General features: G+C 42.2%; 13 non-coding genes across 13 annotated transcripts; 3 read left to right on the top strand and 10 right to left on the bottom strand.

Annotated features, from left to right (window-relative positions):
* Nucleotides 1-868: 868 nt before the first annotated feature.
* On the bottom strand, nucleotides 869-940 carry TRNAE-UUC (transfer RNA glutamic acid (anticodon UUC)). The gene has a single exon. It is a non-coding gene; the product is annotated as a tRNA-Glu (tRNA).
* A 3,037-nt stretch (nucleotides 941-3,977) lies between these two features.
* Nucleotides 3,978-4,049, bottom strand: TRNAE-UUC (transfer RNA glutamic acid (anticodon UUC)). The gene has a single exon. It is a non-coding gene; the product is annotated as a tRNA-Glu (tRNA).
* A 2,069-nt stretch (nucleotides 4,050-6,118) lies between these two features.
* TRNAE-CUC (transfer RNA glutamic acid (anticodon CUC)) lies at nucleotides 6,119-6,190 on the bottom strand. The gene has a single exon. It is a non-coding gene; the product is annotated as a tRNA-Glu (tRNA).
* An 896-nt stretch (nucleotides 6,191-7,086) lies between these two features.
* On the bottom strand, nucleotides 7,087-7,158 carry TRNAE-UUC (transfer RNA glutamic acid (anticodon UUC)). Its single transcript has one exon. It is a non-coding gene; the product is annotated as a tRNA-Glu (tRNA).
* A 2,069-nt stretch (nucleotides 7,159-9,227) lies between these two features.
* On the bottom strand, nucleotides 9,228-9,299 carry TRNAE-CUC (transfer RNA glutamic acid (anticodon CUC)). The gene has a single exon. It is a non-coding gene; the product is annotated as a tRNA-Glu (tRNA).
* A 901-nt stretch (nucleotides 9,300-10,200) lies between these two features.
* On the bottom strand, nucleotides 10,201-10,272 carry TRNAE-UUC (transfer RNA glutamic acid (anticodon UUC)). The gene has a single exon. It is a non-coding gene; the product is annotated as a tRNA-Glu (tRNA).
* Nucleotides 10,273-10,360: 88 nt separating this feature from the next.
* Nucleotides 10,361-10,433, top strand: TRNAM-CAU (transfer RNA methionine (anticodon CAU)). Its single transcript has one exon. It is a non-coding gene; the product is annotated as a tRNA-Met (tRNA).
* Nucleotides 10,434-12,660: 2,227 nt separating this feature from the next.
* Nucleotides 12,661-12,732, bottom strand: TRNAE-CUC (transfer RNA glutamic acid (anticodon CUC)). Its single transcript has one exon. It is a non-coding gene; the product is annotated as a tRNA-Glu (tRNA).
* A 901-nt stretch (nucleotides 12,733-13,633) lies between these two features.
* On the bottom strand, nucleotides 13,634-13,705 carry TRNAE-UUC (transfer RNA glutamic acid (anticodon UUC)). Its single transcript has one exon. It is a non-coding gene; the product is annotated as a tRNA-Glu (tRNA).
* An 88-nt stretch (nucleotides 13,706-13,793) lies between these two features.
* Nucleotides 13,794-13,866, top strand: TRNAM-CAU (transfer RNA methionine (anticodon CAU)). Its single transcript has one exon. It is a non-coding gene; the product is annotated as a tRNA-Met (tRNA).
* Nucleotides 13,867-15,462: 1,596 nt separating this feature from the next.
* Nucleotides 15,463-15,534, bottom strand: TRNAE-CUC (transfer RNA glutamic acid (anticodon CUC)). Its single transcript has one exon. It is a non-coding gene; the product is annotated as a tRNA-Glu (tRNA).
* An 893-nt stretch (nucleotides 15,535-16,427) lies between these two features.
* Nucleotides 16,428-16,499, bottom strand: TRNAE-UUC (transfer RNA glutamic acid (anticodon UUC)). The gene has a single exon. It is a non-coding gene; the product is annotated as a tRNA-Glu (tRNA).
* Nucleotides 16,500-16,587: 88 nt separating this feature from the next.
* TRNAM-CAU (transfer RNA methionine (anticodon CAU)) lies at nucleotides 16,588-16,660 on the top strand. The gene has a single exon. It is a non-coding gene; the product is annotated as a tRNA-Met (tRNA).
* The last annotated feature ends 11 nt before the right edge of the window (nucleotides 16,661-16,671 follow it).

The raw sequence follows: 16,671 nt of genomic DNA, 5'->3' as shown, positions 1-16,671 counted from the left end.
TCTGAAAAAAAATAAGTTTTCTACTTGGCACAAGCAACTTCTGCAGTTCTATTTGCGCAGCTTGCCTCGTTAACACAGTTGTAAGCAAATCAGTCTCATAAGCTGAAAGATGAACGTTCGATTCTTAGACGGGGTACTGGTCCCTCGTTTTCTCAATCGATTCTGTCTCCATCTTGGCTACAGGGCCACAGATTTTTCCGATTCAGTACCAAAACATAACCAATTTAGTTCCTAAACTGTTTCCACGTACAAGGCATGGGGCAGCTTTTGAATGTGTGTACTAGTTCCAAAGGAGTGTCACTCCCATAGCAGGAAGTAAACCAGTCGACCAGGGATACTAGGTCCTATCCACTTTTCCACGTGGGACAAGTTATACACTAAGCAGCAAGATAAATTTAAAAAAAAAAAAAAAAAAAGAAGTTTTTGCTCTGATTAAATAGCTTTTACATCACAAAAGAAAAAAGTTGCCACATGAGCATGGTACTTAGCACGTCAGTTGGTAATCTGAAGTTCATGAGGTTTTTTCCTCACACGTGGAACTATTCTCCCCCCTTTTCTTGGGATATTGTGTCACCCACTCAGAACTTTCTCACTGAAACATTTCCGATTCGAAAGGAAACAGGAGCCTTAGTGACAGACAGAACACATGGATTGTTGCGTCCCTTGACGCTTTGGAGTAATAAGGTGTAGTTGAGAATGGTTTAAGCTTTGAAACAAAATGAAATCTTGTGCTAAAGGTCAGTAAGAGCCACAAATACCCTGATGTTCAGCATTTTTGACTGCAAAGTACAAAATCTACCTGAAATATTATTGTCTGGAAAATACATTTCTGTCTTTGATTGTTGGCAGTAGTACAGTAAAAGGTGCGTTCCCATACCGGGAGTCGAACCCGGGCCGCCTGGGTGAAAACCAGGAATCCTAACCGCTAGACCATATGGGAATGGATAGCTACACACTGAGGTATCTATTGAAAAAAATCAGCTCGGGGGCTTGCACAAGAAACGTCTGCAGATTGGCACGTGCATCTTACCTCGTTAGCGCAGTAGGTAGCGCGTCAGTCTCATAACACCCGCGTCAGTCTCATAATCTGAAGGTCGTAAGTTCGATCCTCACACGGGGCAGCAGGCTCCTCTTTTCCGAAGAGATTTTGTCAAAAACTTAGAACTTTCCCTTTCAGTTCTAACACGTTTCTGATAAGTAAGGATTTGTGAACCCAAATGACAGATGGGACACATGGGTTGCTGTTTCTCTTGACCCGTTTGCTGTATAAAGAGGCAGATGAGAGTGATTTGAGCTGTTTGACAGCTAAGCGCAAAATCTACCTGAAATACTTTTGTCTGAAAAACACCCGTCAGTAGCGAGCGCGTCAGTCTCATATTCTGAAGTTCGTGAGTTCGATACTCACACGGGGCAGCGGGCTCCTCTTTTCCGAAGAGATTTTGTCAAAAACTTAGAACTTTCCTGTTCATTTCTAACACGTTTCTGATAAGTAAGGATTTGTGAACCCAAATGACACATGGGATGCTGGTTCTCTTGACCCGTTTGCTGTATAAAGAGGCAGATGAGAGTGATTTGAGCTATGAAAAAAAATTAAATCTTGTGCCAAAGGTCGTCACAATGAATGTAACCAAAAGCTGGTGTTCAGAATGATTGACAGCTAAGCGCAAAATCTACCTGAAATACTTTTGTCTGAAAAACACCCGCGTCAGTCTCATAATCTGAAGGTCGTAAGTTCGATCCTCACACGGGGCAGCAGGCTCCTCTTTTCCGAAGAGATTTTGTCAAAAACTTAGAACTTTCCCTTTCAGTTCTAACACGTTTCTGATAAGTAAGGATTTGTGAACCCAAATGACAGATGGGACACATGGGTTGCTGTTTCTCTTGACCCGTTTGCTGTATAAAGAGGCAGATGAGAGTGATTTGAGCTGTTTGACAGCTAAGCGCAAAATCTACCTGAAATACTTTTGTCTGAAAAACACCCGTCAGTAGCGAGCGCGTCAGTCTCATATTCTGAAGTTCGTGAGTTCGATACTCACACGGGGCAGCGGGCTCCTCTTTTCCGAAGAGATTTTGTCAAAAACTTAGAACTTTCCTGTTCATTTCTAACACGTTTCTGATAAGTAAGGATTTGTGAACCCAAATGACACATGGGATGCTGGTTCTCTTGACCCGTTTGCTGTATAAAGAGGCAGATGAGAGTGATTTGAGCTATGAAAAAAAATTAAATCTTGTGCCAAAGGTCGTCACAATGAATGTAACCAAAAGCTGGTGTTCAGAATGATTGACAGCTAAGCGCAAAATCTACCTGAAATACTTTTGTCTGAAAAACACCCGCGTCAGTCTCATAATCTGAAGGTCGTGAGTTCGATCCTCACACGGGGCAGCAGGCTCCTCTTTTCCGAAGAGATTTTGTCAAAAACTTAGAACTTTCCCTTTCAGTTCTAACACGTTTCTGATAAGTAAGGATTTGTGAACCCAAATGACAGATGGGACACATGGGTTGCTGTTTCTCTTGACCCGTTTGCTGTATAAAGAGGCAGATGAGAGTGATTTGAGCTGTTTGACAGCTAAGCGCAAAATCTACCTGAAATACTTTTGTCTGAAAAACACCCGTCAGTAGCGAGCGCGTCAGTCTCATATTCTGAAGTTCGTGAGTTCGATCCTCACATGGGGAAGCGGTACCCTCTTTTCTGAAGAGATTCTGTCACCAAATTAGAACTTTCCCTTTCAGATTTAAAATGTTTCTGATAAGTAAGAATTTGCGAACCCAAATGACAGACAGGACACATGGGTTGTTGATTCTCTTGACACGTTTGCTGTAAAAGGGGCTAGTTGAGATTGATTTGAGCTATGAAACCAAATTAAATCTTGTGCCAAAGTTCATCACAACGAACGGACCAAAAGATGGCGTTCAGAATTTTCGACAGCTTAACGCAAATTCTACCTGAAATACTTTTGTCTGAAAAACACCTTTGTCTTTGAATGTTGGTGGCAGTACAGAAAAGTACATTCCCATACCGGGAGTTGAACCCGGCCCGCCTGGCTGAGAACCAGGAATCCTAACCGCTAGACCATATGGGAAAAGATGTGCTGTCTTATCAGTGACAATCTGAAAAAAAATAAGTTTTCTACTTGGCACAAGCAACTTCTGCAGTTCTATTTGCGCAGCTTGCCTCGTTAACACAGTTGTAAGCAAATCAGTCTCATAAGCTGAAAGATGAACGTTCGATTCTTAGACGGGGTACTGGTCCCTCGTTTTCTCAATCGATTCTGTCTCCATCTTGGCTACAGGGCCACAGATTTTTCCGATTCAGTACCAAAACATAACCAATTTAGTTCCTAAACTGTTTCCACGTACAAGGCATGGGGCAGCTTTTGAATGTGTGTACTAGTTCCAAAGGAGTGTCACTCCCATAGCAGGAAGTAAACCAGTCGACCAGGGATACTAGGTCCTATCCACTTTTCCACGTGGGACAAGTTATACACTAAGCAGCAAGATAAATTTAAAAAAAAAAAAAAAAAAAAGAAGTTTTTGCTCTGATTAAATAGCTTTTACATCACAAAAGAAAAAAGTTGCCACATGAGCATGGTACTTAGCACGTCAGTTGGTAATCTGAAGTTCATGAGGTTTTTTCCTCACACGTGGAACTATTCTCCCCCCTTTTCTTGGGATATTGTGTCACCCACTCAGAACTTTCTCACTGAAACATTTCCGATTCGAAAGGAAACAGGAGCCTTAGTGACAGACAGAACACATGGATTGTTGCGTCCCTTGACGCTTTGGAGTAATAAGGTGTAGTTGAGAATGGTTTAAGCTATGAAACAAAATGAAATCTTGTGCTAAAGGTCAGTAAGAGCCACAAATACCCTGATGTTCAGCATTTTTGACTGCAAAGTACAAAATCTACCTGAAATATTATTGTCTGGAAAATACATTTCTGTCTTTGATTGTTGGCAGTAGTACAGTAAAAGGTGCGTTCCCATACCGGGAGTCGAACCCGGGCCGCCTGGGTGAAAACCAGGAATCCTAACCGCTAGACCATATGGGAATGGATAGCTACACACTGAGGTATCTATTGAAAAAAATCAGCTCGGGGGCTTGCACAAGAAACGTCTGCAGATTGGCACGTGCATCTTACCTCGTTAGCGCAGTAGGTAGCGCGTCAGTCTCATAACACCCACGTCAGTCTCATAATCTGAAGGTCGTAAGTTCGATCCTCACACGGGGCAGCAGGCTCCTCTTTTCCGAAGAGATTTTGTCAAAAACTTAGAACTTTCCCTTTCAGTTCTAACACGTTTCTGATAAGTAAGGATTTGTGAACCCAAATGACAGATGGGACACATGGGTTGCTGTTTCTCTTGACCCGTTTGCTGTATAAAGAGGCAGATGAGAGTGATTTGAGCTGTTTGACAGCTAAGCGCAAAATCTACCTGAAATACTTTTGTCTGAAAAACACCCGTCAGTAGCGAGCGCGTCAGTCTCATATTCTGAAGTTCGTGAGTTCGATACTCACACGGGGCAGCGGGCTCCTCTTTTCCGAAGAGATTTTGTCAAAAACTTAGAACTTTCCTGTTCATTTCTAACACGTTTCTGATAAGTAAGGATTTGTGAACCCAAATGACACATGGGATGCTGGTTCTCTTGACCCGTTTGCTGTATAAAGAGGCAGATGAGAGTGATTTGAGCTATGAAAAAAAATTAAATCTTGTGCCAAAGGTCGTCACAATGAATGTAACCAAAAGCTGGTGTTCAGAATGATTGACAGCTAAGCGCAAAATCTACCTGAAATACTTTTGTCTGAAAAACACCCGCGTCAGTCTCATAATCTGAAGGTCGTAAGTTCGATCCTCACACGGGGCAGCAGGCTCCTCTTTTCCGAAGAGATTTTGTCAAAAACTTAGAACTTTCCCTTTCAGTTCTAACACGTTTCTGATAAGTAAGGATTTGTGAACCCAAATGACAGATGGGACACATGGGTTGCTGTTTCTCTTGACCCGTTTGCTGTATAAAGAGGCAGATGAGAGTGATTTGAGCTGTTTGACAGCTAAGCGCAAAATCTACCTGAAATACTTTTGTCTGAAAAACACCCGTCAGTAGCGAGCGCGTCAGTCTCATATTCTGAAGTTCGTGAGTTCGATACTCACACGGGGCAGCGGGCTCCTCTTTTCCGAAGAGATTTTGTCAAAAACTTAGAACTTTCCTGTTCATTTCTAACACGTTTCTGATAAGTAAGGATTTGTGAACCCAAATGACACATGGGATGCTGGTTCTCTTGACCCGTTTGCTGTATAAAGAGGCAGATGAGAGTGATTTGAGCTATGAAAAAAAATTAAATCTTGTGCCAAAGGTCGTCACAATGAATGTAACCAAAAGCTGGTGTTCAGAATGATTGACAGCTAAGCGCAAAATCTACCTGAAATACTTTTGTCTGAAAAACACCCGCGTCAGTCTCATAATCTGAAGGTCGTGAGTTCGATCCTCACACGGGGCAGCAGGCTCCTCTTTTCCGAAGAGATTTTGTCAAAAACTTAGAACTTTCCCTTTCAGTTCTAACACGTTTCTGATAAGTAAGGATTTGTGAACCCAAATGACAGATGGGACACATGGGTTGCTGTTTCTCTTGACCCGTTTGCTGTATAAAGAGGCAGATGAGAGTGATTTGAGCTGTTTGACAGCTAAGCGCAAAATCTACCTGAAATACTTTTGTCTGAAAAACACCCGTCAGTAGCGAGCGCGTCAGTCTCATATTCTGAAGTTCGTGAGTTCGATCCTCACATGGGGAAGCGGTACCCTCTTTTCTGAAGAGATTCTGTCACCAAATTAGAACTTTCCCTTTCAGATTTAAAATGTTTCTGATAAGTAAGAATTTGCGAACCCAAATGACAGACAGGACACATGGGTTGTTGATTCTCTTGACACGTTTGCTGTAAAAGGGGCTAGTTGAGATTGATTTGAGCTATGAAACCAAATTAAATCTTGTGCCAAAGTTCATCACAACGAACGGACCAAAAGATGGCGTTCAGAATTTTCGACAGCTTAACGCAAATTCTACCTGAAATACTTTTGTCTGAAAAACACCTTTGTCTTTGAATGTTGGTGGCAGTACAGAAAAGTACATTCCCATACCGGGAGTTGAACCCGGCCCGCCTGGGTGAGAACCAGGAATCCTAACCGCTAGACCATATGGGAAAAGATGTGCTGTCTTATCAGTGACAATCTGAAAAAAAATAAGTTTTCTACTTGGCACAAGCAACTTCTGCAGTTCTATTTGCGCAGCTTGCCTCGTTAACACAGTTGTAAGCAAATCAGTCTCATAAGCTGAAAGATGAACGTTCGATTCTTAGACGGGGTACTGGTCCCTCGTTTTCTCAATCGATTCTGTCTCCATCTTGGCTACAGGGCCACAGATTTTTCCGATTCAGTACCAAAACATAACCAATTTAGTTCCTAAACTGTTTCCACGTACAAGGCATGGGGCAGCTTTTGAATGTGTGTACTAGTTCCAAAGGAGTGTCACTCCCATAGCAGGAAGTAAACCAGTCGACCAGGGATACTAGGTCCTATCCACTTTTCCATGTGGGACAAGTTATACACTAAGCAGCAAGATAAATTTAAAAAAAAAAAAAAAAAAAAGAAGTTTTTGCTCTGATTAAATAGCTTTTACATCACAAAAGAAAAAAGTTGCCACATGAGCATGGTACTTAGCACGTCAGTTGGTAATCTGAAGTTCATGAGGTTTTTTCCTCACACGTGGAACTATTCTCCCCCCTTTTCTTGGGATATTGTGTCACCCACTCAGAACTTTCTCACTGAAACATTTCCGATTCGAAAGGAAACAGGAGCCTTAGTGACAGACAGAACACATGGATTGTTGCGTCCCTTGACGCTTTGGAGTAATAAGGTGTAGTTGAGAATGGTTTAAGCTATGAAACAAAATGAAATCTTGTGCTAAAGGTCAGTAAGAGCCACAAATACCCTGATGTTCAGCATTTTTGACTGCAAAGTACAAAATCTACCTGAAATATTATTGTCTGGAAAATACATTTCTGTCTTTGATTGTTGGCAGTAGTACAGTAAAGGGTGCGTTCCCATACCGGGAGTCGAACCCGGGCCGCCTGGGTGAAAACCAGGAATCCTAACCGCTAGACCATATGGGAATGGATAGCTACACACTGAGGTATCTATTGAAAAAAATCAGCTCGGGGGCTTGCACAAGAAACGTCTGCAGATTGGCACGTGCATCTTACCTCGTTAGCGCAGTAGGTAGCGCGTCAGTCTCATAACACCCGCGTCAGTCTCATAATCTGAAGGTCGTAAGTTCGATCCTCACACGGGGCAGCAGGCTCCTCTTTTCCGAAGAGATTTTGTCAAAAACTTAGAACTTTCCCTTTCAGTTCTAACACGTTTCTGATAAGTAAGGATTTGTGAACCCAAATGACAGATGGGACACATGGGTTGCTGTTTCTCTTGACCCGTTTGCTGTATAAAGAGGCAGATGAGAGTGATTTGAGCTGTTTGACAGCTAAGCGCAAAATCTACCTGAAATACTTTTGTCTGAAAAACACCCGTCAGTAGCGAGCGCGTCAGTCTCATATTCTGAAGTTCGTGAGTTCGATACTCACACGGGGCAGCGGGCTCCTCTTTTCCGAAGAGATTTTGTCAAAAACTTAGAACTTTCCTGTTCATTTCTAACACGTTTCTGATAAGTAAGGATTTGTGAACCCAAATGACACATGGGATGCTGGTTCTCTTGACCCGTTTGCTGTATAAAGAGGCAGATGAGAGTGATTTGAGCTATGAAAAAAAATTAAATCTTGTGCCAAAGGTCGTCACAATGAATGTAACCAAAAGCTGGTGTTCAGAATGATTGACAGCTAAGCGCAAAATCTACCTGAAATACTTTTGTCTGAAAAACACCCGCGTCAGTCTCATAATCTGAAGGTCGTAAGTTCGATCCTCACACGGGGCAGCAGGCTCCTCTTTTCCGAAGAGATTTTGTCAAAAACTTAGAACTTTCCCTTTCAGTTCTAACACGTTTCTGATAAGTAAGGATTTGTGAACCCAAATGACAGATGGGACACATGGGTTGCTGTTTCTCTTGACCCGTTTGCTGTATAAAGAGGCAGATGAGAGTGATTTGAGCTGTTTGACAGCTAAGCGCAAAATCTACCTGAAATACTTTTGTCTGAAAAACACCCGTCAGTAGCGAGCGCGTCAGTCTCATATTCTGAAGTTCGTGAGTTCGATACTCACACGGGGCAGCGGGCTCCTCTTTTCCGAAGAGATTTTGTCAAAAACTTAGAACTTTCCTGTTCATTTCTAACACGTTTCTGATAAGTAAGGATTTGTGAACCCAAATGACACATGGGATGCTGGTTCTCTTGACCCGTTTGCTGTATAAAGAGGCAGATGAGAGTGATTTGAGCTATGAAAAAAAATTAAATCTTGTGCCAAAGGTCGTCACAATGAATGTAACCAAAAGCTGGTGTTCAGAATGATTGACAGCTAAGCGCAAAATCTACCTGAAATACTTTTGTCTGAAAAACACCCGCGTCAGTCTCATAATCTGAAGGTCGTGAGTTCGATCCTCACACGGGGCAGCAGGCTCCTCTTTTCCGAAGAGATTTTGTCAAAAACTTAGAACTTTCCCTTTCAGTTCTAACACGTTTCTGATAAGTAAGGATTTGTGAACCCAAATGACAGATGGGACACATGGGTTGCTGTTTCTCTTGACCCGTTTGCTGTATAAAGAGGCAGATGAGAGTGATTTGAGCTGTTTGACAGCTAAGCGCAAAATCTACCTGAAATACTTTTGTCTGAAAAACACCCGTCAGTAGCGAGCGCGTCAGTCTCATATTCTGAAGTTCGTGAGTTCGATCCTCACATGGGGAAGCGGTACCCTCTTTTCTGAAGAGATTCTGTCACCAAATTAGAACTTTCCCTTTCAGATTTAAAATGTTTCTGATAAGTAAGAATTTGCGAACCCAAATGACAGACAGGACACATGGGTTGTTGATTCTCTTGACACGTTTGCTGTAAAAGGGGCTAGTTGAGATTGATTTGAGCTATGAAACCAAATTAAATCTTGTGCCAAAGTTCATCACAACGAACGGACCAAAAGATGGCGTTCAGAATTTTCGACAGCTTAACGCAAATTCTACCTGAAATACTTTTGTCTGAAAAACACCTTTGTCTTTGAATGTTGGTGGCAGTACAGAAAAGTACATTCCCATACCGGGAGTTGAACCCGGCCCGCCTGGGTGAGAACCAGGAATCCTAACCGCTAGACCATATGGGAAAAGATGTGCTGTCTTATCAGTGACAATCTGAAAAAAAATAAGTTTTCTACTTGGCACAAGCAACTTCTGCAGTTCTATTTGCGCAGCTTGCCTCGTTAACACAGTTGTAAGCAAATCAGTCTCATAAGCTGAAAGATGAACGTTCGATTCTTAGACGGGGTACTGGTCCCTCGTTTTCTCAATCGATTCTGTCTCCATCTTGGCTACAGGGCCACAGATTTTTCCGATTCAGTACCAAAACATAACCAATTTAGTTCCTAAACTGTTTCCACGTACAAGGCATGGGGCAGCTTTTGAATGTGTGTACTAGTTCCAAAAGAGTGTCACTCCCATAGCAGGAAGTAAACCAGTCGACCAGGGATACTAGGTCCTATCCACTTTTCCACGTGGGACAAGTTATACACTAAGCAGCAAGATAAATTTAAAAAAAAAAAAAAAAAAAAAAAAATAAGTTTTTGCTCTGATTAAATAGCTTTTACATCACAAAAGAAAAAAGTTGCCACATGAGCATGGTACTTAGCACGTCAGTTGGTAATCTGAAGTTCATGAGGTTTTTTCCTCACACGTGGAACTATTCTCCCCCCTTTTCTTGGGATATTGTGTCACCCACTCAGAACTTTCTCACTGAAACATTTCCGATTCGAAAGGAAACAGGAGCCTTAGTGACAGACAGAACACATGGATTGTTGCGTCCCTTGACGCTTTGGAGTAATAAGGTGTAGTTGAGAATGGTTTAAGCTATGAAACAAAATGAAATCTTGTGCTAAAGGTCAGTAAGAGCCACAAATACCCTGATGTTCAGCATTTTTGACTGCAAAGTACAAAATCTACCTGAAATATTATTGTCTGGAAAATACATTTCTGTCTTTGATTGTTGGCAGTAGTACAGTAAAAGGTGCGTTCCCATACCGGGAGTCGAACCCGGGCCGCCTGGGTGAAAACCAGGAATCCTAACCGCTAGACCATATGGGAATGGATAGCTACACACTGAGGTATCTATTGAAAAAAATCAGCTCGGGGGCTTGCACAAGAAACGTCTGCAGATTGGCACGTGCATCTTACCTCGTTAGCGCAGTAGGTAGCGCGTCAGTCTCATAATCTGAAGGTCGTGAGTTCGATACTCACACGGGGCAGCGGGCTCCTCTTTTCCGAAGAGATTTTGTCAAAAACTTAGAACTTTCCTGTTCATTTCTAACACGTTTCTGATAAGTAAGGATTTGTGAACCCAAATGACACATGGGATGCTGGTTCTCTTGACCCGTTTGCTGTATAAAGAGGCAGATGAGAGTGATTTGAGCTATGAAAAAAAATTAAATCTTGTGCCAAAGGTCGTCACAATGAATGTAACCAAAAGCTGGTGTTCAGAATGATTGACAGCTAAGCGCAAAATCTACCTGAAATACTTTTGTCTGAAAAACACCCGCGTCAGTCTCATAATCTGAAGGTCGTAAGTTCGATCCTCACACGGGGCAGCAGGCTCCTCTTTTCCGAAGAGATTTTGTCAAAAACTTAGAACTTTCCCTTTCAGTTCTAACACGTTTCTGATAAGTAAGGATTTGTGAACCCAAATGACAGATGGGACACATGGGTTGCTGTTTCTCTTGACCCGTTTGCTGTATAAAGAGGCAGATGAGAGTGATTTGAGCTGTTTGACAGCTAAGCGCAAAATCTACCTGAAATACTTTTGTCTGAAAAACACCCGTCAGTAGCGAGCGCGTCAGTCTCATATTCTGAAGTTCGTGAGTTCCATACTCACACGGGGCAGCGGGCTCCTCTTTTCCGAAGAGATTTTGTCAAAAACTTAGAACTTTCCTGTTCATTTCTAACACGTTTCTGATAAGTAAGGATTTGTGAACCCAAATGACACATGGGATGCTGGTTCTCTTGACCCGTTTGCTGTATAAAGAGGCAGATGAGAGTGATTTGAGCTATGAAAAAAAATTAAATCTTGTGCCAAAGGTCGTCACAATGAATGTAACCAAAAGCTGGTGTTCAGAATGATTGACAGCTAAGCGCAAAATCTACCTGAAATACTTTTGTCTGAAAAACACCCGCATCAGTCTCATAATCTGAAGGTCGTGAGTTCGATCCTCACACGGGGCAGCAGGCTCCTCTTTTCCGAAGAGATTTTGTCAAAAACTTAGAACTTTCCCTTTCAGTTCTAACACGTTTCTGATAAGTAAGGATTTGTGAACCCAAATGACAGATGGGACACATGGGTTGCTGTTTCTCTTGACCCGTTTGCTGTATAAAGAGGCAGATGAGAGTGATTTGAGCTGTTTGACAGCTAAGCGCAAAATCTACCTGAAATACTTTTGTCTGAAAAACACCCGTCAGTAGCGAGCGCGTCAGTCTCATATTCTGAAGTTCGTGAGTTCGATACTCACACGGGGCAGCGGGCTCCTCTTTTCCGAAGAGATTTTGTCAAAAACTTAGAACTTTCCTGTTCATTTCTAACACGTTTCTGATAAGTAAGGATTTGTGAACCCAAATGACACATGGGATGCTGGTTCTCTTGACCCGTTTGCTGTATAAAGAGGCAGATGAGAGTGATTTGAGCTATGAAAAAAAATTAAATCTTGTGCCAAAGGTCGTCACAATGAATGTAACCAAAAGCTGGTGTTCAGAATGATTGACAGCTAAGCGCAAAATCTACCTGAAATACTTTTGTCTGAAAAACACCCGCGTCAGTCTCATAATCTGAAGGTCGTGAGTTCGATCCTCACACGGGGCAGCAGGCTCCTCTTTTCCGAAGAGATTTTGTCAAAAACTTAGAACTTTCCCTTTCAGTTCTAACACGTTTCTGATAAGTAAGGATTTGTGAACCCAAATGACAGATGGGACACATGGGTTGCTGTTTCTCTTGACCCGTTTGCTGTATAAAGAGGCAGATGAGAGTGATTTGAGCTGTTTGACAGCTAAGCGCAAAATCTACCTGAAATACTTTTGTCTGAAAAACACCCGTCAGTAGCGAGCGCGTCAGTCTCATATTCTGAAGTTCGTGAGTTCGATCCTCACATGGGGAAGCGGTACCCTCTTTTCTGAAGAGATTCTGTCACCAAATTAGAACTTTCCCTTTCAGATTTAAAATGTTTCTGATAAGTAAGAATTTGCGAACCCAAATGACAGACAGGACACATGGGTTGTTGATTCTCTTGACACGTTTGCTGTAAAAGGGGCTAGTTGAGATTGATTTGAGATATGAAACCAAATTAAATCTTGTGCCAAAGTTCATCACAACGAACGGACCAAAAGATGGCGTTCAGAATTTTCGACAGCTTAACGCAAATTCTACCTGAAATACTTTTGTCTGAAAAACACCTTTGTCTTTGAATGTTGGTGGCAGTACAGAAAAGTACATTCCCATACCGGGAGTTGAACCCAGCCCGCCTGGGTGAGAACCAGGAATCCTAACCGCTAGACCATATGGGAAAAGATGTGCTGTCTTATCAGTGACAATCTGAAAAAAAATAAGTTTTCTACTTGGCACAAGCAACTTCTGCAGTTCTATTTGCGCAGCTTGCCTCGTTAACACAGTTGTAAGCAAATCAGTCTCATAAGCTGAAAGATGAACGTTCGATTCTTAGACGGGGTACTGGTCCCTCGTTTTCTCAATCGATTCTGTCTCCATCTTGGCTACAGGGCCACAGATTTTTCCGATTCAGTACCAAAACATAACCAATTTAGTTCCTAAACTGTTTCCACGTACAAGGCATGGGGCAGCTTTTGAATGTGTGTACTAGTTCCAAAGGAGTGTCACTCCCATAGCAGGAAGTAAACCAGTCGACCAGGGATACTAGGTCCTATCCACTTTTCCACGTGGGACAAGTTATACACTAAGCAGCAAGATAAATTTAAAAAAAAAAAAAAAAAAAAAAAAAGAAGTTTTTGCTCTGATTAAATAGCTTTTACATCACAAAAGAAAAAAGTTGCCACATGAGCATGGTACTTAGCACGTCAGTTGGTAATCTGAAGTTCATGAGGTTTTTTCCTCACACGTGGAACTATTCTCCCCCCTTTTCTTGGGATATTGTGTCACCCACTCAGAACTTTCTCACTGAAACATTTCCGATTCGAAAGGAAACAGGAGCCTTAGTGACAGACAGAACACATGGATTGTTGCGTCCCTTGACGCTTTGGAGTAATAAGGTGTAGTTGAGAATGGTTTAAGCTATGAAACAAAATGAAATCTTGTGCTAAAGGTCAGTAAGAGCCACAAATATCCTGATGTTCAGCATTTTTGACTGCAAAGTACAAAATCTACCTGAAATATTATTGTCTGGAAAATACATTTCTGTCTTTGATTGTTGGCAGTAGTACAGTAAAAGGTGCGTTCCCATACCGGGAGTCGAACCCGGGCCGCCTGGGTGAAAACCAGGAATCCTAACCGCTAGACCATATGGGAATGGATAGCTACACACTGAGGTATCTATTGAAAAAAATCAGCTCGGGGGCTTGCACAAGAAACGTCTGCAGATTGGCACGTGCATCTTACCTCGTTAGCGCAGTAGGTAGCGCGTCAGTCTCATAATCTGAAGGTCGTGAGTTCGATACTCACACGGGGCAGCGGGCTCCTCTTTTCCGAAGAGATTTTGTCAAAAACTTAGAACTTTCCTGTTCATTTCTAACACGTTTCTGATAAGTAAGGATTTGTGAACCCAAATGACACATGGGATGCTGGTTCTCTTGACCCGTTTGCTGTATAAAGAGGCAGATGAGAGTGATTTGAGCTATGAAAAAAAATTAAATCTTGTGCCAAAGGTCGTCACAATGAATGTAACCAAAAGCTGGTGTTCAGAATGATTGACAGCTAAGCGCAAAATCTACCTGAAATACTTTTGTCTGAAAAACACCCGCGTCAGTCTCATAATCTGAAGGTCGTAAGTTCGATCCTCACACGGGGCAGCAGGCTCCTCTTTTCCGAAGAGATTTTGTCAAAAACTTAGAACTTTCCCTTTCAGTTCTAACACGTTTCTGATAAGTAAGGATTTGTGAACCCAAATGACAGATGGGACACATGGGTTGCTGTTTCTCTTGACCCGTTTGCTGTATAAAGAGGCAGATGAGAGTGATTTGAGCTGTTTGACAGCTAAGCGCAAAATCTACCTGAAATACTTTTGTCTGAAAAACACCCGTCAGTAGCGAGCGCGTCAGTCTCATATTCTGAAGTTCGTGAGTTCGATACTCACACGGGGCAGCGGGCTCCTCTTTTCCGAAGAGATTTTGTCAAAAACTTAGAACTTTCCTGTTCATTTCTAACACGTTTCTGATAAGTAAGGATTTGTGAACCCAAATGACACATGGGATGCTGGTTCTCTTGACCCGTTTGCTGTATAAAGAGGCAGATGAGAGTGATTTGAGCTATGAAAAAAAATTAAATCTTGTGCCAAAGGTCGTCACAATGAATGTAACCAAAAGCTGGTGTTCAGAATGATTGACAGCTAAGCGCAAAATCTACCTGAAATACTTTTGTCTGAAAAACACCCGCGTCAGTCTCATAATCTGAAGGTCGTGAGTTCGATCCTCACACGGGGCAGCAGGCTCCTCTTTTCCGAAGAGATTTTGTCAAAAACTTAGAACTTTCCCTTTCAGTTCTAACACGTTTCTGATAAGTAAGGATTTGTGAACCCAAATGACAGATGGGACACATGGGTTGCTGTTTCTCTTGACCCGTTTGCTGTATAAAGAGGCAGATGAGAGTGATTTGAGCTGTTTGACAGCTAAGCGCAAAATCTACCTGAAATACTTTTGTCTGAAAAACACCCGTCAGTAGCGAGCGCGTCAGTCTCATATTCTGAAGTTCGTGAGTTTGATCCTCACATGGGGAAGCGGTACCCTCTTTTCTGAAGAGATTCTGTCACCAAATTAGAACTTTCCCTTTCAGATTTAAAATGTTTCTGATAAGTAAGAATTTGCGAACCCAAATGACAGACAGGACACATGGGTTGTTGATTCTCTTGACACGTTTGCTGTAAAAGGGGCTAGTTGAGATTGATTTGAGCTATGAAACCAAATTAAATCTTGTGCCAAAGTTCATCAAAACGAACGGACCAAAAGATGGCGTTCAGAATTTTCGACAGCTTAACGCAAATTCTACCTGAAATACTTTTGTCTGAAAAACACCTTTGTCTTTGAATGTTGGTGGCAGTACAGAAAAGTACATTCCCATACCGGGAGTTGAACCCGGCCCGCCTGGGTGAGAACCAGGAATCCTAACCGCTAGACCATATGGGAAAAGATGTGCTGTCTTATCAGTGACAATCTGAAAAAAAATAAGTTTTCTACTTGGCACAAGCAACTTCTGCAGTTCTATTTGCGCAGCTTGCCTCGTTAACACAGTTGTAAGCAAATCAGTCTCATAAGCTGAAAGATGAACGTTCGATTCTTAGACGGGGTACTGGTCCCTCGTTTTCTCAATCGATTCTGTCTCCATCTTGGCTACAGGGCCACAGATTTTTCCGATTCAGTACCAAAACATAACCAATTTAGTTCCTAAACTGTTTCCACGTACAAGGCATGGGGCAGCTTTTGAATGTGTGTACTAGTTCCAAAGGAGTGTCACTCCCATAGCAGGAAGTAAACCAGTCGACCAGGGATACTAGGTCCTATCCACTTTTCCACGTGGGACAAGTTATACACTAAGCAGCAAGATAAATTTAAAAAAAAAAAAAAAAAGAAGTTTTTGCTTTGATTAAATAGCTTTTACATCACAAAAGAAAAAAGTTGCCACATGAGCATGGTACTTAGCACGTCAGTTGGTAATCTGAAGTTCATGAGGTTTTTTCCTCACACGTGGAACTATTCTCCCCCCTTTTCTTGGGATATTGTGTCACCCACTCAGAACTTTCTCACTGAAACATTTCCGATTCGAAAGGAAACAGGAGCCTTAGTGACAGACAGAACATATGGATTGTTGCGTCCTTTGACGCTTTGGAGTAATAAGGTGTAGTTGAGAATGGTTTAAGCTATGAAACAAAATGAAATCTTGTGCTAAAGGTCAGTAAGAGCCACAAATACCCTGATGTTCAGCATTTTTGACTGCAAAGTACAAAATCTACCTGAAATATTATTGTCTGGAAAATACATTTCTGTCTTTGATTGTTGGCAGTAGTACAGTAAAAGGTGCGTTCCCATACCGGGAGTCGAACCCGGGCCGCCTGTGTGAAAACCAGGAATCCTAACCGCTAGACCATATGGGAATGGATAGCTACACACTGAGGTATCTATTGAAAAAAATCAGCTCGGGGGCTTGCACAAGAAACGTCTGCAGATTGGCACGTGCATCTTACCTCGTTAGCGCAGTAGGTAGCGCGTCAGTCTCATAATCTGAAGGTCGTGAGTTCGATACTCACACGGGGCAGCGGGCTCCTC

Source organism: Dendrobates tinctorius, unplaced genomic scaffold (genome assembly GCF_039654945.1).
Source record: "Dendrobates tinctorius isolate UK_male_01 unplaced genomic scaffold, ASM3965494v1 ptg000272l, whole genome shotgun sequence".
NCBI lineage: Eukaryota > Metazoa > Chordata > Amphibia > Anura > Dendrobatidae > Dendrobates > Dendrobates tinctorius.
Note: the sequence above shows the minus strand (reverse complement) of the source record. Positions and strands in the feature narration are given on the sequence as shown.